The 19,995-nt window shown below is 40.4% G+C and overlaps 1 protein-coding gene across 3 annotated transcripts in view; it reads right to left on the bottom strand.

Annotated features, from left to right (window-relative positions):
* Positions 1 to 1,458: 1,458 nt before the first annotated feature.
* Positions 1,459 to 19,995, bottom strand: part of LOC147023354 (uncharacterized) — a 111,455-nt gene continuing 92,918 nt past the window's right edge. For all 3 annotated transcript variants that reach the window (XR_015060153.1, XR_015060152.1, XR_015060154.1), the window contains exon 3: positions 1,459 to 1,969. The gene's annotated coding sequence lies outside the window, so the exon portion shown is untranslated. The remainder of the gene's footprint in view (positions 1,970 to 19,995) is intronic.

Below are 19,995 nucleotides of genomic sequence, written 5' to 3'. Positions count from 1 at the left end.
TGGTTTTGTAATGAAATGTGGCTTTGTGTCTTGCAAAGTGTGTTTGGATGTGCTGAAAAGAGTTGTGGGGAACGAGAGAGATTAAGAGGGATTGGGGGAGGGGTGAGGGAGGGGAGGAAGTGACAAGAAGGGATACAAGAAGAGAGGGGATCTTGAGAGGAGTTACAAAGGGAATTTCAAACTTGCTACACAAGCACAGTGCATTTCCCTATCCACCGATACGAGGGGAAAGGTAATCTATCTAAACAAAAGACTACTGATATATCTAAACTCTCGGGTTCCTTTATATGTTGGACGAAACTGTCTGGGGTCTTCCAAAACCTCAACAATATCACGACTCCACCATTTGATAGGTCTTGACAGCGTGCAGTGAGATGGTCCAACCTGTGGAGTTAGCGCTTGTCAAGCGCTAACTTGTCCTTATCAATGGTTTCACATGGAGCACTTGCTTAAGCTACTTGGCGAGTGCCCTACAAGAAACTTGGTCACTGAACACACCCCTGCAAAACTGGAGGTTCTTGGAAGTATTATGAAGGCGATTTGTATCATAGTGTTCAAACATATAAATCAATTTAAATAAAGGTTTACAGGTGTATCAATTAAAAAAAAAATTATGGGTTCTACCACTATTTTCTCCAGCATCTTTTGCATCACCCTATCAAACACAATACATTAGTTATCCATGCCTGTTGTTTGTGTCCATTATGACATCCTTAAAAACAGTAAGTTTTCTGTTTGGAATGACTTTCAATTTCGTTTCACTGTCAGGCAGAGTAAAAATATATTATCTCACTCCTCTCTACATATGTGCGGTCGGGATGAATTCTAAGCCAAGGTACGTCAAAATGACGCTCGGCTTCTTATTCATCCTATTAGTGTTCAAAATATAACATTCAATTGAAATATGTTGTTCCTCGATCACAAACTGATAAGACAGACATGAACCAATTGCTTAACCCCGTTTTTCGTTTTGTGTGCACGAGGTAAAAATTAAGTAATTCATCCCCAACGAAAGTCTCACTCACACACACACACGAGTAGAGCAGGCAGCGGAAGTAAGCGCTTCTCTCAGCTGAAGCAGCTTGTGGTTTACCATCACCCTTCACTCCTGTTATTACACTCAAGTAAAAAAGAAAAGTGCCACAGAGCCGGAAAGGAATGTGTCCACATTGTTCATGGGGCCATGTTTCCATACCGTTCAGCGCCAGAGTATTAGCACGCAACAGCAGTGCTGCATTTGCCAATACTGCGACGTTGTTCGAATAGTTGTATCTCAGGATGATCGGTTCATTTTATGCCTTGAGAATATGACACACCAAATGGTCTCTCAACGTATTATCTGGATAGGTCATGAGCCAGCCTTTGTCATCACACTAGAAGCACAGAATCCTGAAATGTTGCCTCAAACTTCCTTGTAAATTAATTTTTCGGTTGAATGTATGATGTGATGACAACCAGTCAAACAACCCAGCATTTTTATGTGATGCACAAGTATGATCCTGAGATCATTCAACATTATAGCACAAATGGTTCATCAATAAATTGCTTCACACAAAAATCACATACACTTGAAAGAGCATTGGAGGTGTGGGGTAGGGGTGACAGGGGGGTGGTGGTGGTGGTGGTGGTGGTGGTGGTGCTGGGACGTTTTGTTTTTTTACCGACTCTTTATGCTCAATAACATGCAATTGTTTGTTCAAGGAAAAGAGGTTCTGACGTTTAGCATAGCATTTGATTTATGGATGTCCATTCTCATCAAATCGTGAAAAGTTTCAACAAGTGCCTTGTGATTCTGTATCTTAGCAGCTGGTAATCGCATCAAATCAGAATTGGTTCTCCTTCTGTTGAACGAGTGGATCAGTCATATCTTCTGGTAGACGTTGGATTACACACTCACACTCCACTTGAACCGAACGGGTGGCTTTCACTCATCACCATCAGCAGCTAAACTGCCAGGTAGTCACACCACCTAAAACAAAGGGACATGTGATATAGTATCCACCACAGCAAATCAATAGTATGATTGTGTACGTGTGAATATGTGTAGTGTGTGGGTTTAGAGTCTGGCATTATTTCTTCCATTAATGCACCATTATTACTTTTTTTGTTTCACTGTCAGGCAGGCAGACAGAGTAAAAATATGCTGGCAAATGACATACAAACAGACATGAATTTCATCCTGATTATTCCAGCACTGGTTTAGAAAGTCTATGGTGCATCACAACCTTTGCCATTAACTGACAGCAGTTGTTACTTAGTGGCAATGATTGGGGATGTTAGATGCAAAAGAAAAATTTGCCCCCCCCCCACTCAGATCTCAGACATAGATTGTCTGATGAACTTGAAAATCTGTATGTGCATAGATGATCATCTAATGAACGTGATGGCGTAATTTATTAGTTCATATTGTAATTATTTTTTTTATAATTATTACCTCGTTAATTATGCAACATGCTGATCTTATGCATTTTTCAGAGAAATCTACAATTCTGGTCATTGCATACATGAGATTACATGAAAAGTGTACGATGTTAAAAAAATTTTTCTCAAGCTGGAAATCATGATGTTCAGGCACTGTTGTAATCCTGAAAGCCTCTGGACATATTGTTGTGGTGCCGGGTTCAGGGGCGGGGAATAACCGCGACATGGAGCAGTTGGGCCGTCTCCCCCCCCCCCCCCAAACACCCGGAATTGAAGGTCGTCACTCCGGATAACTCCGAAGTCGACGGGTCGCTTAATGGACCGTGGACGCCAATATTTCGACCGCACGGTTAGTGTCTTTTTGTCTGATTCCAATTTACCTAATTAGCCGTGCAGTCTAGCTACCGAGGAAGCCACAACCTCAGCCAGCTTTGTCCGAACCGAGTTGCTGTTACCAACTTGGATCTGGCATAACCGAGCGGGAATTACCAAAGCCACGCCGGTCCAAATAACAATCTACGGCACAATAGGCCTCACTATAACTTAAACCCAAACCATGCTAGGCCAATGAGAGAAAGCACAGAAAATGAGCTGGTACATTTAACACGGGGTTTCTTCACAATAATCAGGAAGGGAGACACAGAGCAGAGTTAATCCGACTAAATTGCAATGTACAATAAGCAAGGCACTTATGCAATTCTACTTATAAGACTGGCCACAGACACACACACACACACCCAAAAAGAAATGGAGCCAACTGGCCTTTATTCGGACCCTCCAGCCACGGAGGATAGGCAAGCTGGGGGTTAGAGTTTGGTCGGGTACCTGGCCGCCTCGTGCGGTCTGGCCGACCCGCACTTGTGAGCTCAGAGTCCGTTAAAGGGAGCGGGGTCCCCAGCTCGAGCGTTCCACACGAACCACAATCCAATGAGCGCACACAAACCACCACGGTGGGACTCGAACCCACAGCCAGAATCCAGCAAGCAACCAGGATCCTATGGACGACCAGCCACCAACGAACGACGATGACGAGGAAACGAAGACCGGAACCAAGATGACCAAGGCACGACCGAAAAAGGACTCCCACATTGTCTTTGAGAGCCTCACGATTCTTTTTATCCCCCCCCCCCCCCGTGCGGGGTGGAGGGATCAGTTTCTGTGGTAACTCGCCTCCGGATTAGACAAGGGGTTTCGGACGTCGTGGTGGCCAGCTATGATTGGAGGAGGGGCGTGTCGGCGTCTCGGTGCTCCTCACCCGAGAGAGGCTCTTTTGCCTTCCCCAGTGTCGACAGGGGAGACATTCTTTTTTGCTGGGGCGGAGTCAGAGCTCTGAGGCGAGGGGGTTCCGCCCACATCCATAGTCAGAAACACGTGCGTTATGGCACCGTGGTGTGAAGTGAAGGTTTGGCAGGTGAAGGGCTTGTTCGCCCGCAGAGTGGGAGGAGGAGTGTTGTGAGGGTTTTGTTGGCGTTGGTGGATTTAAAGATGTAAAAAATCTAACTATAAAAGAAACCCGCAGCGCACACATGAAATTAACCCATTAGACATTGGGGAGGGATTCTAACTATCCACATATACTTAACGAGATAACTGAACTATGGGACTGCTGACTGTCTGTGTGCAAAAGGCTTCCAAATTCATAACAATATTTGGCTTTACTTGGCTTTGGCTTTGGACATATCCTGAAAGCCAGTCCGATTTTGACATATTTGGCATCAAAACGTAGGCAAGACTCAAGGGGGAAAAAAATAATGAGGAGATTTGAAATTCCCAGATGTTGCAAAAAAAATTGCGAAAAATGTCAGGAAGGGGGGGGGGGGAGGGAGGAATACTTTCCTGAAAAATGGTGCAAATGTCGAATCCGCAAATGTCGGGGCATTGTTTCAATAGGAAAAAGAGGGATAGGTTCCCGGCGGTTCGTGATTCATAAGGGGAAATCAAACATCCCATGAAAAACCATGAATATGCCCACCAAAAACTGCTAATATGTAAAACACAGGGCCGTGAATGCAGAAGCAGGTCAGAAAAACCACGAATACGCCCACAAAAAAACGTGCATATGTGAAGCACAGGGCCGTGAATGTAGAATCATGTCAGAAAAATCGCGAATATGTGAAGCATATTGTAGAATATGTGAAGCAAATGTAGAAACAGGTCAGAAAAACCACGAAGACGCCTGCAAAAAACTGCAAATATGTGAAGCACAGGGCCGTGAATGTAGAAGCAGGTCACATTTTACGAAGCATGAATGCACAGGGTCCGCGAATAGCAGAACCGTGAATGTCGGGGTCCGATAGTACTATAAAAGGAGGCATACGTGCATCTGTGTGTCCGTGCGTGCATGCGAGTTCCAGACCCCTGTATACCCTTAGATTGCTTGACACTCAGAAAACCCCTTAATACCCTAAGGACATTTAGGAGCTCTAAGATCCTTTTCGACCCCAATGACCCTTAACACCGCAAAGAACCTTATGACCCCTAAGACCATTATGATCACCAAGACCATTCAGAACCCTCAATACTCTTTATAACCCTAAGACCCTTAAAATCCCCAAGACCCTTAATACCCATTCTACTCCAAAGAGCCTTTATAACCCAAAGACCTCAAAATACCCATGACTCTTTAGACCCCTTAAATTCCCAAAGAATAACCAAGCTTTAAGCCTGAAGATCACAACCATGGCGAAAAGCTACGCCACGCAAGGCGCTTACATCTTTCCGCAGCAATTTCCAATGCTTCACCTCACACGTATTGCAGAGATTTGACACGATGAATGCAAGCATTGTAATGATCCAACAAGACATACAGCGGATTAACACTACATTAGCAGAACTACAACATTCTACATCAGGCTCTGCTGATAGATTGTTAACCCTGGAAAGTGAAATGTTACCCAGCATGCACAGGTAGAGTAAGGAAATTGAGGAGAAGCTGGTGAACGTCGTGCCGGCCATGGAGATTTATGAAAGAAAGCAGAACTTATTGTTTTACGATCTACCAAAGAAAACGCCAGAAAAGAGGTGCGTGATGGCAATGTGCAACTTGGCTTTACATCTGAGGAGATGTAAAGTCCATGCCACTGGTAAATGCTCATCGTCTGTTTTAGAAATCCCGTCTCAACTATCAGGAGAACCAGCATCAGATTCCAGACCCAATGATCGTGAAATTAGGATCCATGTTTGATTGTGATGCTGCTCCACAAGCATTCGAGGCTCGCTTAAAGGACCGTGGTCACCAATATTTCGACAGCGTGAGGTAGGGTCCACTTGTCTATTCCAATTTACCTAAGTACTCACGCCATCTAACTACCGGGGAAGACACACCCTTGGCCGGCTTTGTGCGAACCGAGTCGCTGTTACTGACTCAGGTCCAGCGTAACCGAGCGGAAATTACCAAAGCCGCGCCGGTCCAAATGACAATTTACGGCACAAACAGCCTCACTATTTCTCAAGACCGCACCTTGCTGGGTCAATGATAGAAACGACAGGCAACGAGCTGGTACATTTAACAGGAGTTTATTTATAATAGGGAGGGAGATACAGAGCAGAGTTATCACGAATATGCAGTGAAATGTACAATGAGCAAAAGCACTTAACACATACAATTTCTACTTATAGGACGGCGCCACCACACACACACACACACACCAAAAGAAAATGGACCCGGATTATCTTTATTTCGACCCTCGCAGCCAAGGGGATAGGCAGGCTGGAGGTCAGAGTTTGGTCGGTACCTGGCCGCCTCGTGGGGTTTGGCCCGCGACTGCAGGTGTGAAACTCGGGGTCGTCGGCGAGCCCAGACACGGTATAGCGGGGTCCATGCAGGGGCCAGGGTCGCTCCTCACAGAGGGCCAGCGGAAATTCCCGGCTCAGACTCCGGGCTATTGCTCGACAAAATGAGAGATGGAAGTCGACGGCTGTGGAATAGTCAGAGGAGCAGCTTAAGACACGGCAACGACGACCACCAACGACTCACAGCAAGAGCAATGGCGACCCCTTTCTTCTCTGACAATTCCAACCAAACTCCCGCGAGTACTAAGGGGAGCCCATCGATTGTTATCCCTCCCCAGGGCGGGGTGGGGTCATCGGTCCTCTGAAGTGATCTTTGCCCTGATTGGACAGGGTTTTGTGGGGTGATATCTGTCCCCCTCTGATTGGACAGGGGGAAAACCCTGCCTTTCTGGGGCGGAGTCGGAGCTCTGAGGTAATCTTTGCCCTGATTGGACAGGGTTTTGTGGGGTGATGTATTGGCCATCCGTGATTGGACAGGGGGGAACCCCCTACTTTACTGGGCGGAGTCAGTGTTCTGAGGTGAGGAAACCTCCGCCCACGTCCGTAGTCGAAGCACGTGGGCAATGGCGTCGATGATGCGAAGAAGTGAAGGATTGATTTGTTGGCGTTGGGTATTGCAAAAATCTAACTAGAAAGAAACTTCGCAGCGCACACATGTAATTCCCTTTAGGCATGGGGAGGAATGTAACTATACACATACTTATTGAAATAGCTAAGCTTCGAGACTGCTGTCTGTTTGTGTGCAAATGGCTTCCAGATTCGTAACACTATTTACCCTCGTCGAAGGAGAGGGTATTGCATCTGGGTCCGTTTGTTTGTTTGTTTATCTGTCTGTTTGTCCGCACAGAACCCTAGTGTTTTTCTTCGCAACCGCTTGTCGGATCGAGACAAAATTTTCACCATTGGAGCGACTACTCATGTCGAATGTTTTAATGATAATTATGGTCACAGGTCACGTGGTGCCAGCCATGTTGGAAAAACTGAAAAACTTTGGATCTCTGTTTCTCTGGAACCGCATCAAGGAAAAAAACTTGAAACTTGGCACATGACAAGTACTCCTCATGGGGAATGAGTGTGATCTTTTATGACATCACATGTGCATTCGTTATAACGTCATAATTGCAAAGGTAGAACGCTACATCTGATCAATAAGAAAAATTTTGAGGATCATCTTGGGATAAAATGATCCATAAAAAACAACATTGATGTCATTGGTCACGTTATTTGGTATATATATATATATATATATATATATATATATATATATATATATATATGTATATATATATATATATGTATATATATATATGTATATATATATATGTATATATATATATGTATATATATATATGTATATGTATATGTATGTATATATATATATATATCTATGTATATATATATATATATATATATATATATATATATATATATATATATATATATATATATATATATATATATATATATATATATATATATATATATATATATATATATATATATATATATATATATATATATATATATATATATATATATATATATATATATATATATATATATATATATATATATATATATATATATATATATATATATATATATATATATATATATATATATATATATATATATATATATATATATATATATATATATATATATATATATATATATATATATATATATATATATATATATATATATATATATATATATATATATATATATATATATATATATATATATATATATATTTTAAACATTCAAAAGACTTCTCTGAAATGGCTGAGCAGATTGAGGTGAAACTTTACACGTATGACCAACTATCTATGAGGAACAAAAGCTTCACACATATGATGTCATAGGTAACATGGTTTGGCAGCCATGTTTGATTTACCCTAAAAACCATAAATATCTTCTCCAGAACGGCTGGACGTAGAGGGGAAACTTCACAAAAATGTTCCCAAAGCCATGGGTGTACAATTTGTTGAGGAATAATTGAAAGGTTACATGGTTTGGCAGCCATATTGGATTGAAGAAAAATATTTTAAAATGTTTTCTCTGGAATCGCTTAATCAAGCAATATAAAACTTCACAATTATGATCTATTAGTGGTGAGAAATAAATGCTTTAAATCTCAACTTGATCTGACACATGGTCTGGGATCCAGAATTTTTTTTTTTGATATGGGTTATTTTTTATTTTACTTCCGGGTTTGAGGGTAGATGAGTAGCAGCTGAAATGCAAATCCTATCTCGGTTACTCCGGATGAACTCATCTTTGCTTTTTGCCTGTTTAGATTCCTTCTGATTACTCCAATGCAGGACTGTACCTATTTGTATTTCATTTGATTTAAATTGAATTTATTTTAATCCCATTCTAAATTCAATGTAATTGAATAACAATAAACATCACGGTTCAGTGTCAGGTGTCCGATCAAAGCGGGGTTGCATGAAAGCGGGACATCTTGGTACCCGGTAGTCACTGCCAGCAGTTATAAAGGTGGCAGTTCAAGTTACGTCTATTATTAATCACACAACACACCAGTGCACAAACGCCACACAAAATACACCACACAAAACAAGTCCTGGCGAGGGTCTGCAATCTCTGATTGCTCTTTTTCTTGTTAACCTCCGCCATCTTCGAAGATGGATGGAGGTTACTATTTTCACCCCTTTCTGTTTGTTTGTTTGTTTGTTTGTTTGTTTGTTTGCTTGTGAACAGTATTATGGAAAAACTTCTCGACGGATTTCGACGAAACTTGGTGGGTGGGATTAGGTATGGTCCAAGGATCATGCCATTAAATTTTGGACTTGGTCCCCCCCCCCTCAAAAAAAATTGTTAGAGAATTTTTTTTTTTTAATTTCTACATGTTTTAAGTGATTTCCAACCCACCCCCCCTCCCAAAAAAGAATTTTTTGGGGGGCATTTCTACATGTTTTAAGTGATTTCCAACCCCCCCCAAAAAATTGCTACCCCCCCCCCAAAAAAAATTGTTAGAGAAAAATTCTTTTTTTTTTTGCATTTCTACATGTTTTAAGTGATTTCCAACCCCCCCCTCCCAAAAAAGATTTTTTTTTTGCATTTCTACATGTTTTAAGTGATTTCCAACCCCCCCCCAAAAAAGAAATTGTTAGAGAATTTTTTTCTGCATTTCTACATGTTTTAAGTGATTTCCAACCCCCCACCCCCCCCAAAAAGAAAGTTTTCTTTTTTTTGCATTTCTACATATTTTAAGTGATTTCCAACCCCCCCCCCAAAGAAAAATGGAGAAAAGAACTATAACTCTGTCAGCACTGTTGACATCATATTTAATGAATAAGATATAAGGATCACTTGAGTGACCCAGCAGTATTGGCGGCGGAGGTTTTGCACTCTCCCGAGTGCTCCCCCTCTAGTTTTGATCTGTATTACTTGCTTTCAAAACATTTTACCATTTAATCAACTTGATTCAGATGACTTTAGTGCAACTGTCTCAGATATGCAATCTGATCATGGTATAAATGTTGACCAGTTGGAAAATTTGTGATTTGAACCATTTGATCATTATTATGATTTTCATGAAAATGAAAGATTCGATCCAGACAATTTTTTTTTTGTGATTACATTGATGGATCATAGTATTATTCTCCAAACAAATTTTTCGATTGTTTTTGTAATGACACCTGTGACTCCAAGTTTTCTTCTGTACATTTTAATTCCAGGAGTATTCTGAAAAATTTTGATGGCATTTTTGATTATTTGAATGTTAAATTTTCAATTTGATGTCATCAGCTTTTCTGAAATGTGGCTTAGAGAAAACGTGGCCATTCTGTTCAAAAAAAAGTTATTCATTGTCATGTAAAAATAGATGTGAAAGGGTGGAGGTGACTTGCTATGTACATTCAAAATCTATTTTGATATGTTGAACACTTCACGAATGAAAATTTATGTGAATCGGTATTTTTTTGAGATTTATCAAGACAACGGCAAAAACATTACACTGGCCAACAAAGTTTTTGTTGCATTGATACCAGCACTTGATCTTACCTAATTTGAGTGTGCTGAATTCAAATTTGAAGTTAGTTTCTCTCTGTAAGCTCTAGATTTTTTGCAATCCACCATTATCAACATTTATTTGGTAAGTTACAATTTGTATTAAAAGCAAATTTATATTAAACATATTTTGCAATTCAACATTTTCAACATTTATTTGGTAAGTTACAATTTGAATTAAAAGCAAATTTAAATTAACATATATTTCGACATAAAGATGATAGGTGATTCAGAAAAATTGATAAGGATGGAATGCAAAGTTCAAATAGGTCCTATTCAGGCAAGAATTTGCACTTGTAGCTCTTGCATTTGTGGACTTCCACAGGGCAATCTCGTTTGATGCTCCAGCAGTAGTCTGCCATCATATTTTTGTCCCATCGCCCTTGGTAGCGCTCTTCCATCGTCATGAGGTCCTGATGGAAGCGCTCTCCCTGTTCCTCACTTACAGCCCCAAGGTTTTCAGGTAATTGATCAAGGTGACTATTCAGGAAATGGAGCTTGACACTCATGTTGCACCCAAGATCGCGAAAAGCCAACAGCATTCTCGTAACCAGAAACTCATAGTTATCTGCCTTTTTGTTATCAAGAAAGTTTTGTATAACTGCGACGAAAGACAGCCACGCTCTCTTCTCCTTGTCATTCATCTTCCTTACAAATTCCTCATCACATACAAGGGCACAAATTTGAGGTCCATCAAACACACCTGCTTTGATCTTCTCGAAAGACAAAGCAAGAAAAGCAGAAACGATATGTTGAAAACATTCACCATCAGTACTCAATGCCTTCACGAACTGTTTCATCAAGCCGAGCTTGATATGGAGTGGGGGAAAAATGATCTTCTCTCGGCTGACGATTGGGTCATTCACAATGTTTGGCATGCCTGCTTCCAGAGTTTCACGGATGGGCCACTCCTTCAGGATCCAGTGTTTCTCTCGAGTTCGGCTATCCCACATGCAGAGATGGCATGGAAACTTTGTGAAGCCTTTCTGTTGACCAAGGAGAACGTTGACCATTTTCAGGTCCACACAAATGATCCAGTTGTGCTCGTGATATTTGAGTAAGTCAATGACAATTTTTATGTCATTATGTTCTTCTCACAAATGCACTGAGTGACCAACAGGAACCGCTCCATAAACATTGCTATTGTGCAAGAGAATACACTTAAGGCTGCGCTTAGAGGTATTCATAAATAATCGCCATTCTGTTGGATTATACAAAGTAACACCTAATTGCCCGAGAGGACCTGGGATATCGTGGCAATAAAAAACTGCTTGTCTTCTGAGAAAAAGGCGACAAAGATCTAGTCCCGCTTTCAGAAATATGAAATATTTGCAGAGTGGTCAAGTAGATTTTTCTCTTGTAGCCGGGAGGCTAATACCTCAGCTGCTTTCTTGGAGAGCCCCAAATCACGCACTAAGTCATTCAATTCCGGTTGGCTAAATTGCTGAGGGGCTGATGACTGTTTGGTATCAGATGAGGAGGATTCGGATTCTGAAACCATTTCTTGAAGCCCATCATCACAACCCTCGTGCTCTTGCTGATCATGTTCACTGCCTTCATCTTCAGATAAGACAAAACCATTAAAAACTGGAACGGGGAGTTCCTCAGAGTGCGGAGTAGGTCGAATTGCTGAGGGAATACAGGGATAAGAGATCTTTTGCTGGTTTTTCTTGCTGACACCCTTTGTGTTGACCAGGCAAAAATAGCAGTCAGTTACGTGGTCCTTGGGTTCTCGCCAAACCATGGGAACTCCAAAAGGCAGACCCTTTCGTTTTCCTTTTGTCCAGTCACGAAGCATTTCCTCACAATTATGACATACAATATGAGGAGCCCATTTTTTGTCTTGGTCGCCAAGGGGAACATCAAAATAGGCTTTATAGGCACGCCTTACAAACGATGTTATATTGCGCTTTTGACGAAGTAGTGTGTAGCAGCCACATACATAACAGAATGCATCAGGATTATTTACACATTTATGTCTTATTGAAGAAGCCATGATCAGATCTGAAACAAAGAAAAACATAAAGTTAAAGAATATATCAATAAAGATAAATAAATATCAATAAAGACAAGGAAATTGATGTTAAATAAATTGTGAGCAAATTGTTAGCAGCAAAACGAATACGGTCTATAGTTATTTAGCAGTTTAGGCATCGTATATTTCCACTAAAGGCCTAGTCACACCTTGACGTTTTAGCCAGCTTATGCCGATTTTTGGAAAATTTGTGTAAAACGCTGGAACACGTCGAATACGTTATGGGTAAGTTTTGATAACATTGAGAGCACGCTGAAAAACACTGCCATACGTCGTTGTACGCTGGCTTTAAACGTTGTACTTTGCAGTTGTCCTCAAATTTTCCATGCTTGAAATTTTAAGACTTATGCCAGCGTACGACTCACACGTTCCGCATAACGCTGGCCATAAGTTCTAGGCACGTCACGCAATCGTTGACACACGTTACTTGTAAGTTACTCAAGTCGAAACACGTCGAGGTAATGTTTAGCGTACCCGAAACTTATTTCTAACCTATGAGTAACGTGTTATACTCACGTTACGCGATCGGTGACACACATCGACACACGTTACTTGTAAGGTGCTCATAAGTCGAAACACATCAAGGTAATGGTTAGCGTCAGTGCTCCAGACTCCCTGCTTTTATTTTTTTTTCTTCCTTCCTTCGGTATGATGGTGATTTTGACACTTCGATTTCTAGTGCGGTTATAATATAATATAATTAATAGGCTGCCGCTCAACGATTTAAATCATAACCGCACTGTACACTGAACACCGTCACACCGAAGAAAAACAAAAAAACCGGGACTCTGGAACACTGACGCTAACCATAACCTTGACGTGTTTCGACTTGTGAGTACCTTTCAAGTAACGTGTGTCGATGTGTGTCAACGATCGCATATCGTGCGTACAACTTATTCCCATCGCATGCAGAACGTGTTATACGGCAAGTAGGTCGTAAAATTTTCAACATGTTTAAAATTACAAGACGTACTCCACTTACTACGACGTATGATAGCGTACTTTAGCGTTCTATTCACGCATACCAAACTTACCCATACCGTATTCGACGTGCGCCAGCGTTTTAGACGCATTTTTCAGAGGTCGGCATACGCTGGCAAGATCGCCAAGGTGTGACTGCGATGTTGACACTTCCATTTCTGCGGTGGTTATGATTTGAATTGTTGTGCGGCAGCCTTTTCATAAGCTACGCCACGTCATCGTCAGCGATGCGTGCAGCGCGCTATGCCTAAGTTAGACTATCGTTGGGCATAGGTTGTGAAGGCCGACAACAGGCTCAGCATTCGTTGGTATAAGTTATCTAAAACACAACAAATCGTTCGTGTCCGTTACTAATACGTTATGCATAAGACCAAGTCGTTATGAATACGTCCGAATCTTTAAAAAAAACATCAAAAGTTCAACGTAAGCCAGCGTTTTACATACATTTTAATACGTTGCCATTGCTGGCTAAAACGTCAAGGTGTGACTGGGCCTTAAAGTCTGAAATCGCACCCATAGTTCTCAAGTTATCCCTTGTGCAAATAGCAATGGGTGTCCTTTTTGCGAAAATCGCAAGTTTCAAATTGCATGAAAACTAGAGCACGTAGAGGAAAACCGATTTCAAATTTGAAATCAGCATTGAAAAAATACATAGAATAAGTTGAAAAATCTCATGTAACAAATAATAAGAAAAAATTTTTCCCCAGTGTTATTGCTAATGTAATATATAAAGTCAAGGATGTAAATTCAGAAAAATTTAGTGATGCCTTGGATTCATGATTGTCTGGCATATCTATCGAAAATAAAAACGTATTAATTATGGGGGACTTTAATATAAATTTTCTTAAATATAACAAACAATTTAACTTTTATGAATACTTAATTTTGTATTTTTTTTGTCCCTTTGACGACTAGACCAACACGCATTACAAGTACAGCAGCCACCTTGATTAATCACATTGGTTTGTTATGATATTATCGACTAATAGTGGCTTATTGTGTAGTGATTTCACTGATCGTCTACCTGTATTTCAATTAACATCTCTGCATAATAAATAGTGTTACGGATCAATACAATACATACTTAAGCCATAAATAACAGGTACTTGGAATGATAAAAGTTAATTGGAAATGTTGTGAAGGTAGCTGTTGTGGTAAAAGGTAACTGAAATTAAATAAGTATATACTGTGTCTATACAGCCTTTGGGCCAATAACTTGCTGTGTGGCTGAGCACTGTTAAAGGAATTTGAATATGCTTTGAACAGAGTTGTGTTTAGGCTAATGTGTCTAAATAGCTTAATAACTGCACTCCCAAATGAAAAACAAATTGACTGGGGGAAATAATTATTATGGGACAAACTGAACTGGACTAGGACAAGATCAGCAGAGATCTGCTGAGATAAATGGAATGGAGATACCTTGATGCCAGGCCTCTGAGAGACCTTGCGTCAATGTCTCAAGGAAGTACTGTCGGACCACGCTATTCGTGGATCTTGTGTATTCGTGGTTGATAAAATGTGACCTGCTTCTACATTCGCAGCCCTGTGCTTCGCATATTCGCAAGTATTTCTTTCGCCTTTTTGTGGTCTTTCGCATGTGTATTCGTGGTTTTTTTTGCGGGCGTGTTCATGGGACTTTTAATTTTCCCTTATGAATCATGTACGGCCGGGAACCTATTCCCCTTTTTCTCCATTGAAACACTGCCCCGACATTTGCGGAATTTTCCAAGAACATTTCCCCTGTGAATAGCAGGGTCCAACAGTACGTAAATATACCATCAGAGATGGGGAATCCCCCACCATTGAAAAATAATTGAAATCAGATAAGCGGTTTTCCATTTATTACAAAAAACATTTTTTTCAAGATGGCCGCCCCAGTCGGCCATCTTGGATCGGGCCACGCCAAAAATCAATACGGTTCTTCCTTTTCAGGTGGTACATGTGTGACCCAAATTTCAAATCGATATGGCGAACAGTTTATGAGTTATCGCACTCACAGCTATAAAAGTCGACGCCCAGCCAGCCAGCCAGCCGGACGGACGACCCGGGTGATAACAATATCCCCCTTCCGCCACGTGGCGGGGGATAAAAATAGAAAGAGGAAATTAAAATCCTGGATGAAGATGGGTTATTACAATCAATAAGATATAAAAATAGACTGTGTAAAATATTTTTGCATAAGCCAATGACATTTAACAATAGGTGTACAATGTACAATAGGTGTACAATGTACTAACCCTTTCAAAACTCTTCTGTTTGGCAGTACTGTATTTGGAAAAAATATTAATTTTGAGAAAAACTACTAGAATCAGAATTCACGCCCTCTCCTGCCCTCGAGGGAAAAATAACTGTGTGAGATTCTGCATTCTAACAAATATGGTGGCCGTATAGTTACCATCTTGTCTGTTATGCAAGGTTCACAAACAAAATGAACTTTGATCATCGTGTTTGGAAACGTAAAGCAAGAATTTAAAATAAAAGACTTCCCATGTCCTTTTTCTCAAAACCACGCATGGGGCAAGGTGTTTTCTGAACTGTCTTGTCTCCATTGAAAATGCACCAAAAAAACAATTCAGACGGAGTTTGTTTTTAAAAGAGCTTATTTCAAAAGTCCATGCTATGTCGTATGCTATCTCAATTTTAAGGAAAAAAAAATAATCAAAATTTTTGTTTTTTTAACTAGCATTTTTTTCATTCAAAATCAGACTTACATTGACAGAAAATGTACAAACTATACATATGACACACAAGTACACTTAATGTGGAAGAAAGTGCCTTCTCAATTACTTTCATTTCAATTTCAGAAAAATATAGACAAGCCAGTAGGCGACATGGCTGCTCACTCGAGATGGAAAGCTGGCCGACACGACTAGCCGATATTCATGTACATGCTATCAATCAATTTAGCACAATAAATATGATTATCACAGCCCTCTTCGTTTGCGCCCAGAAACCCGCCTTGTGAAATTTCAGGCAAGTTTCCAGAGAGACTCTAACAAATGGCAGCCCTGCTAATTCCATTTATCTATTCGCTAAAGATTTTATTTTTTTATATGATGCTGTAAGACATTCTCCTTGGGCACAAAAAAACAGGTCCCTCGGAGGTCCAGTTTCGGAGGAATTGATTTTTTTGTACAGTCCACAATAGGTGTACAATGTACGATAAAGTATTTTAGCTGTTGCTAAGCAACAGAGGTGTGCATAGCAACCATTCATTTTTGTGTACATGCTAGCCACATTGTACACATTTCACCCAAGTTTCATCAAAATCAGACTCTTTCTCTTTGAGATATTCGCAATTAACCGTTTCTGAAATGTTCGACATGTACTCGCCCAAAACCTATCTCCTCCTACAAATATTTTTTGTTAGGGCTGCAAATTGGCATGAAGGGAGCTAGATAGATTGCGCACAGAATTCAAAGCTTCGATTTTTCGATTTTTTTTTTTTTGGGGGGGGGATTTTTTGACCACTTTAAAGGGCCATTACTATATCGTTGCTCGGGCCCGGGGTCCCATATTCGAAAGCACACGATTCCCAGAAATATTGGTCCTACCTACCAAATTTCATTGCAATCGGTTGAGTGGTTTAGCCCCTAGGCTTGACCAACGTTTCGTGGACAGACAGACAGATGGAAATGTCCAGAATAAGGGTGCTCTAAGAGCAGCCAAAAAATCGTTGTTTCTGGCAACACCCAACATCAGTCGCTCAAGCAGTCAGTTTTCCTTCGTCTTTTTAATGTTGAATTTCACATTAACGGTACTTGTGCGTCATTTTATATATAGTTTGTATATTTTCTGTCAATGTAAGTCTGATTTTGAATTTAAAAAATGCAAATTAAAAAAACAAAAATTTTGATTATTTTTTTTCCTTAAAATTGAGATAGCATAAAAACTTGACCTGATTGAGCGAAATGAGATACATTTCTAAATTCAGCATGCAAAAAGCATACAAGGACCGTTGAGAAAAACTCGACCTCTGAAATGACGCAAACCAGTGTAATAAATACTTTGATAAACTAGAAGGGTACACAGAAGAGTGCATACCTCCACCATGCAATGCCTGATCCACGAGAACATATTGGGCCCAACACATTTTTGAAATATCATGCTATATATTGTTTTTGGCCCTATCTCTCAATGGTGAAGAATCACTTTAAGGAGTAAATAAGTCTCGTATCCAGATCCGGATTTTCACCAAAATCGAATCATCTCGTGGTCACACACACAACCTGTCCACCAAGTTTCATCCGAATCCGTCCACAACTTTTTGAGATATCGTACAATATATTAGTTTAGCCCCATCTCTCAATGGTGAAGAATCACTTTAAAAATTCTAGTAGTCGGATCCGGATCGTCACCAAAATCTAATCAGTTCATCCTTGTCATCCACCCAACCTGCCCACCAAGTTTCATCCGAATCCTTCCACAATGTTTTGAGATATCCTGTAACAAAACAACCAAACAGACCGAGAGGGGTGAAAACATAACCTTCTTCCACCTTAAGTGACAGAGGTAATAATTATGACATGATCGTGAACGTGTATTTGGACTGTTTTTATTTTTTATTTGTATTCAGTCGAGGCTCATGGAAGGACTCTCTCGATCTCCTTGGCCCTCTCGCATCTTCTGAGTCTCTGGAGGCATTTGAGTTGTTTGAGCTCCCTTCGGTGCTGTGCTAGCTCTGTATCTCAAGATCTCTGCTGTGTTGTGAGCAGTCCTCTTCTGCACTGTACCAGCGCAACCATTAATGGCTTCAATCTCTCATATTTATCAGGCCACAGGAGAAGACGAAGTGGAATCAGTCCTCACACTCACATATCCGTTCATGTGTGCCAAGAGACAGCCACACCAGGCTGCTACTTACCAGTGAATGGCAAAGCTGACTTACTGTTGCGATTACTTCAATGAAGGGTGAATCAGATGTGGGTTTTAATCACAAGGAGACCTCTGCCTGTGGCTCACACAGATACTCCCAAGACTATTTAATAGACGCATGATCCAGCAACGCATTTTTACGCACACGTCTCAAGCATTGCTTCACACACTCCATTTATATATTGTGAACCAAACTCCTCTCGTCACCCCTCCCCTCCCCGCTATATTCTAATAGTATGGCAAGGAGTGAAGAGTGGAGACCAAGTGTTGTAGTATGAAAATAGAAGTACACTCGGTAGAGCGCATACCTCCTCCACACAATACCTGATCCACAAGAACATATCGGTCCCAATACATTTTTGAAATATAATGCTATATATCGTTTTTCACCCTATCTCTCATTATGGTGAAGAATAACTTAAAAAATTAAATAACTTGTATCTGGATCTGGATTCAGATCTTCACCAAAATCAAATCACTTCGTCCATGTCACACACCCAACCTGTCCACCAAGTTTCATCTGAATCCATACACAACTTTTTTAGGTAGCGTGCTATATATAATGTAGGTTTCGCTCTATCTCTCAATGGTGAAGAATCACTTTAAAAATTGTCAGATCTGGATTTAATAGGATCTTCTCCAGAATTGAATCAATTCTTCCTTGTCACAGATCCAACAAGTCCACCAAGTTTAGTCCGAATCCATCCACAACTTTTTGAGATATTGTGCTATATATAATTTTTGGCCTGATCTCTAAATGGTGAATAATCACTTTAAAAATTCCAGTATTCGGATCCAGATCTTCACAAAAATCTAATCAGTTCATCCTTGTCACACATCCAAACTTGCAGGACGAATAAATAAATAAACCAAAAGGTGACCACGTGTGACTTCTTTAAGGTCACAATGAGGTGAACAGAGCTGCTATCCACCAGGAGCGACTCCTTGAGGAATATCTGCCTATGGGAGATTCCGATGAGAATCGTTCTACAGAGTAACCGTGAAAAATATGCTTTTGCCTCATAACGTCACCAAATGACGTCATAATGTCTCAAGCTTGACACATCTAGAAAGCACTCATCGAGGTGTTCAATTTGAGGTACTACACGATATGGTTCCTAAAACTTGAAAATTTGACATTGGGGTCAAATATGTTTGACCTGAGGTGCTAACCATGAAGGTCAAGGCCAATCACCACCAAAAATTAATCAGCTGAGCGCCAGACCATGAACTATATTCCCATGAAGTTTGAAGACGAACCGATCAAAATTACTCAAAAAATAAGGGTTTCGTCGACTCCCCTGATTTGCGACAAAACGACCTTGACCTTTGACCTTCAAAATTTTGTGCACTGAAAGGGACCTCTATAGGCCTCTGATATGAGAAGTTACAAAAATTTCCAATGATAACTGTGCTCTGCAGAGTGATTTATACGTGATTACAGACCAAAAAAAAAAACAAAAAAAACATATGAAGGTCAAGGCCAATCGCCACCAAAAATTAATCAGCTGAGCGCCAGACCATGAACTGTATTCCCATGAAGTTTGAAGACGATCCGATCAAAATTACTCAAAAATAAGGGTTTCCTCGACTGCCCTGATTTGCGACAAAGTGACCTTGACCTTGAAAATTTTATGTGCTGAAAGGGACCTCTATATGACTCTGATATGCGAAGTTTCAAAAATTTCCAATGATAACTGTGCTCTGCAGAGTGATTTATACGTGATTACAGACCAAAAAAAAAACAAAAAAAACATATGAAGGTCAAGGCCAATCGCCACCAAAAATTAATCAGCTGAGCGCCAGACCATGAACTATATTCCCATGAAGTTTGAAGACGATCGCATCAAAAT

The sequence above is a fragment of the Eptatretus burgeri genome, chromosome 7 (genome assembly GCF_056783735.1).
Source record: "Eptatretus burgeri isolate ZD-2024b chromosome 7, Ebu_testis_v1, whole genome shotgun sequence".
Lineage (NCBI taxonomy): Eukaryota > Metazoa > Chordata > Myxini > Myxiniformes > Myxinidae > Eptatretus > Eptatretus burgeri.
This window is presented reverse-complemented; position numbering and strand designations above follow the sequence as displayed.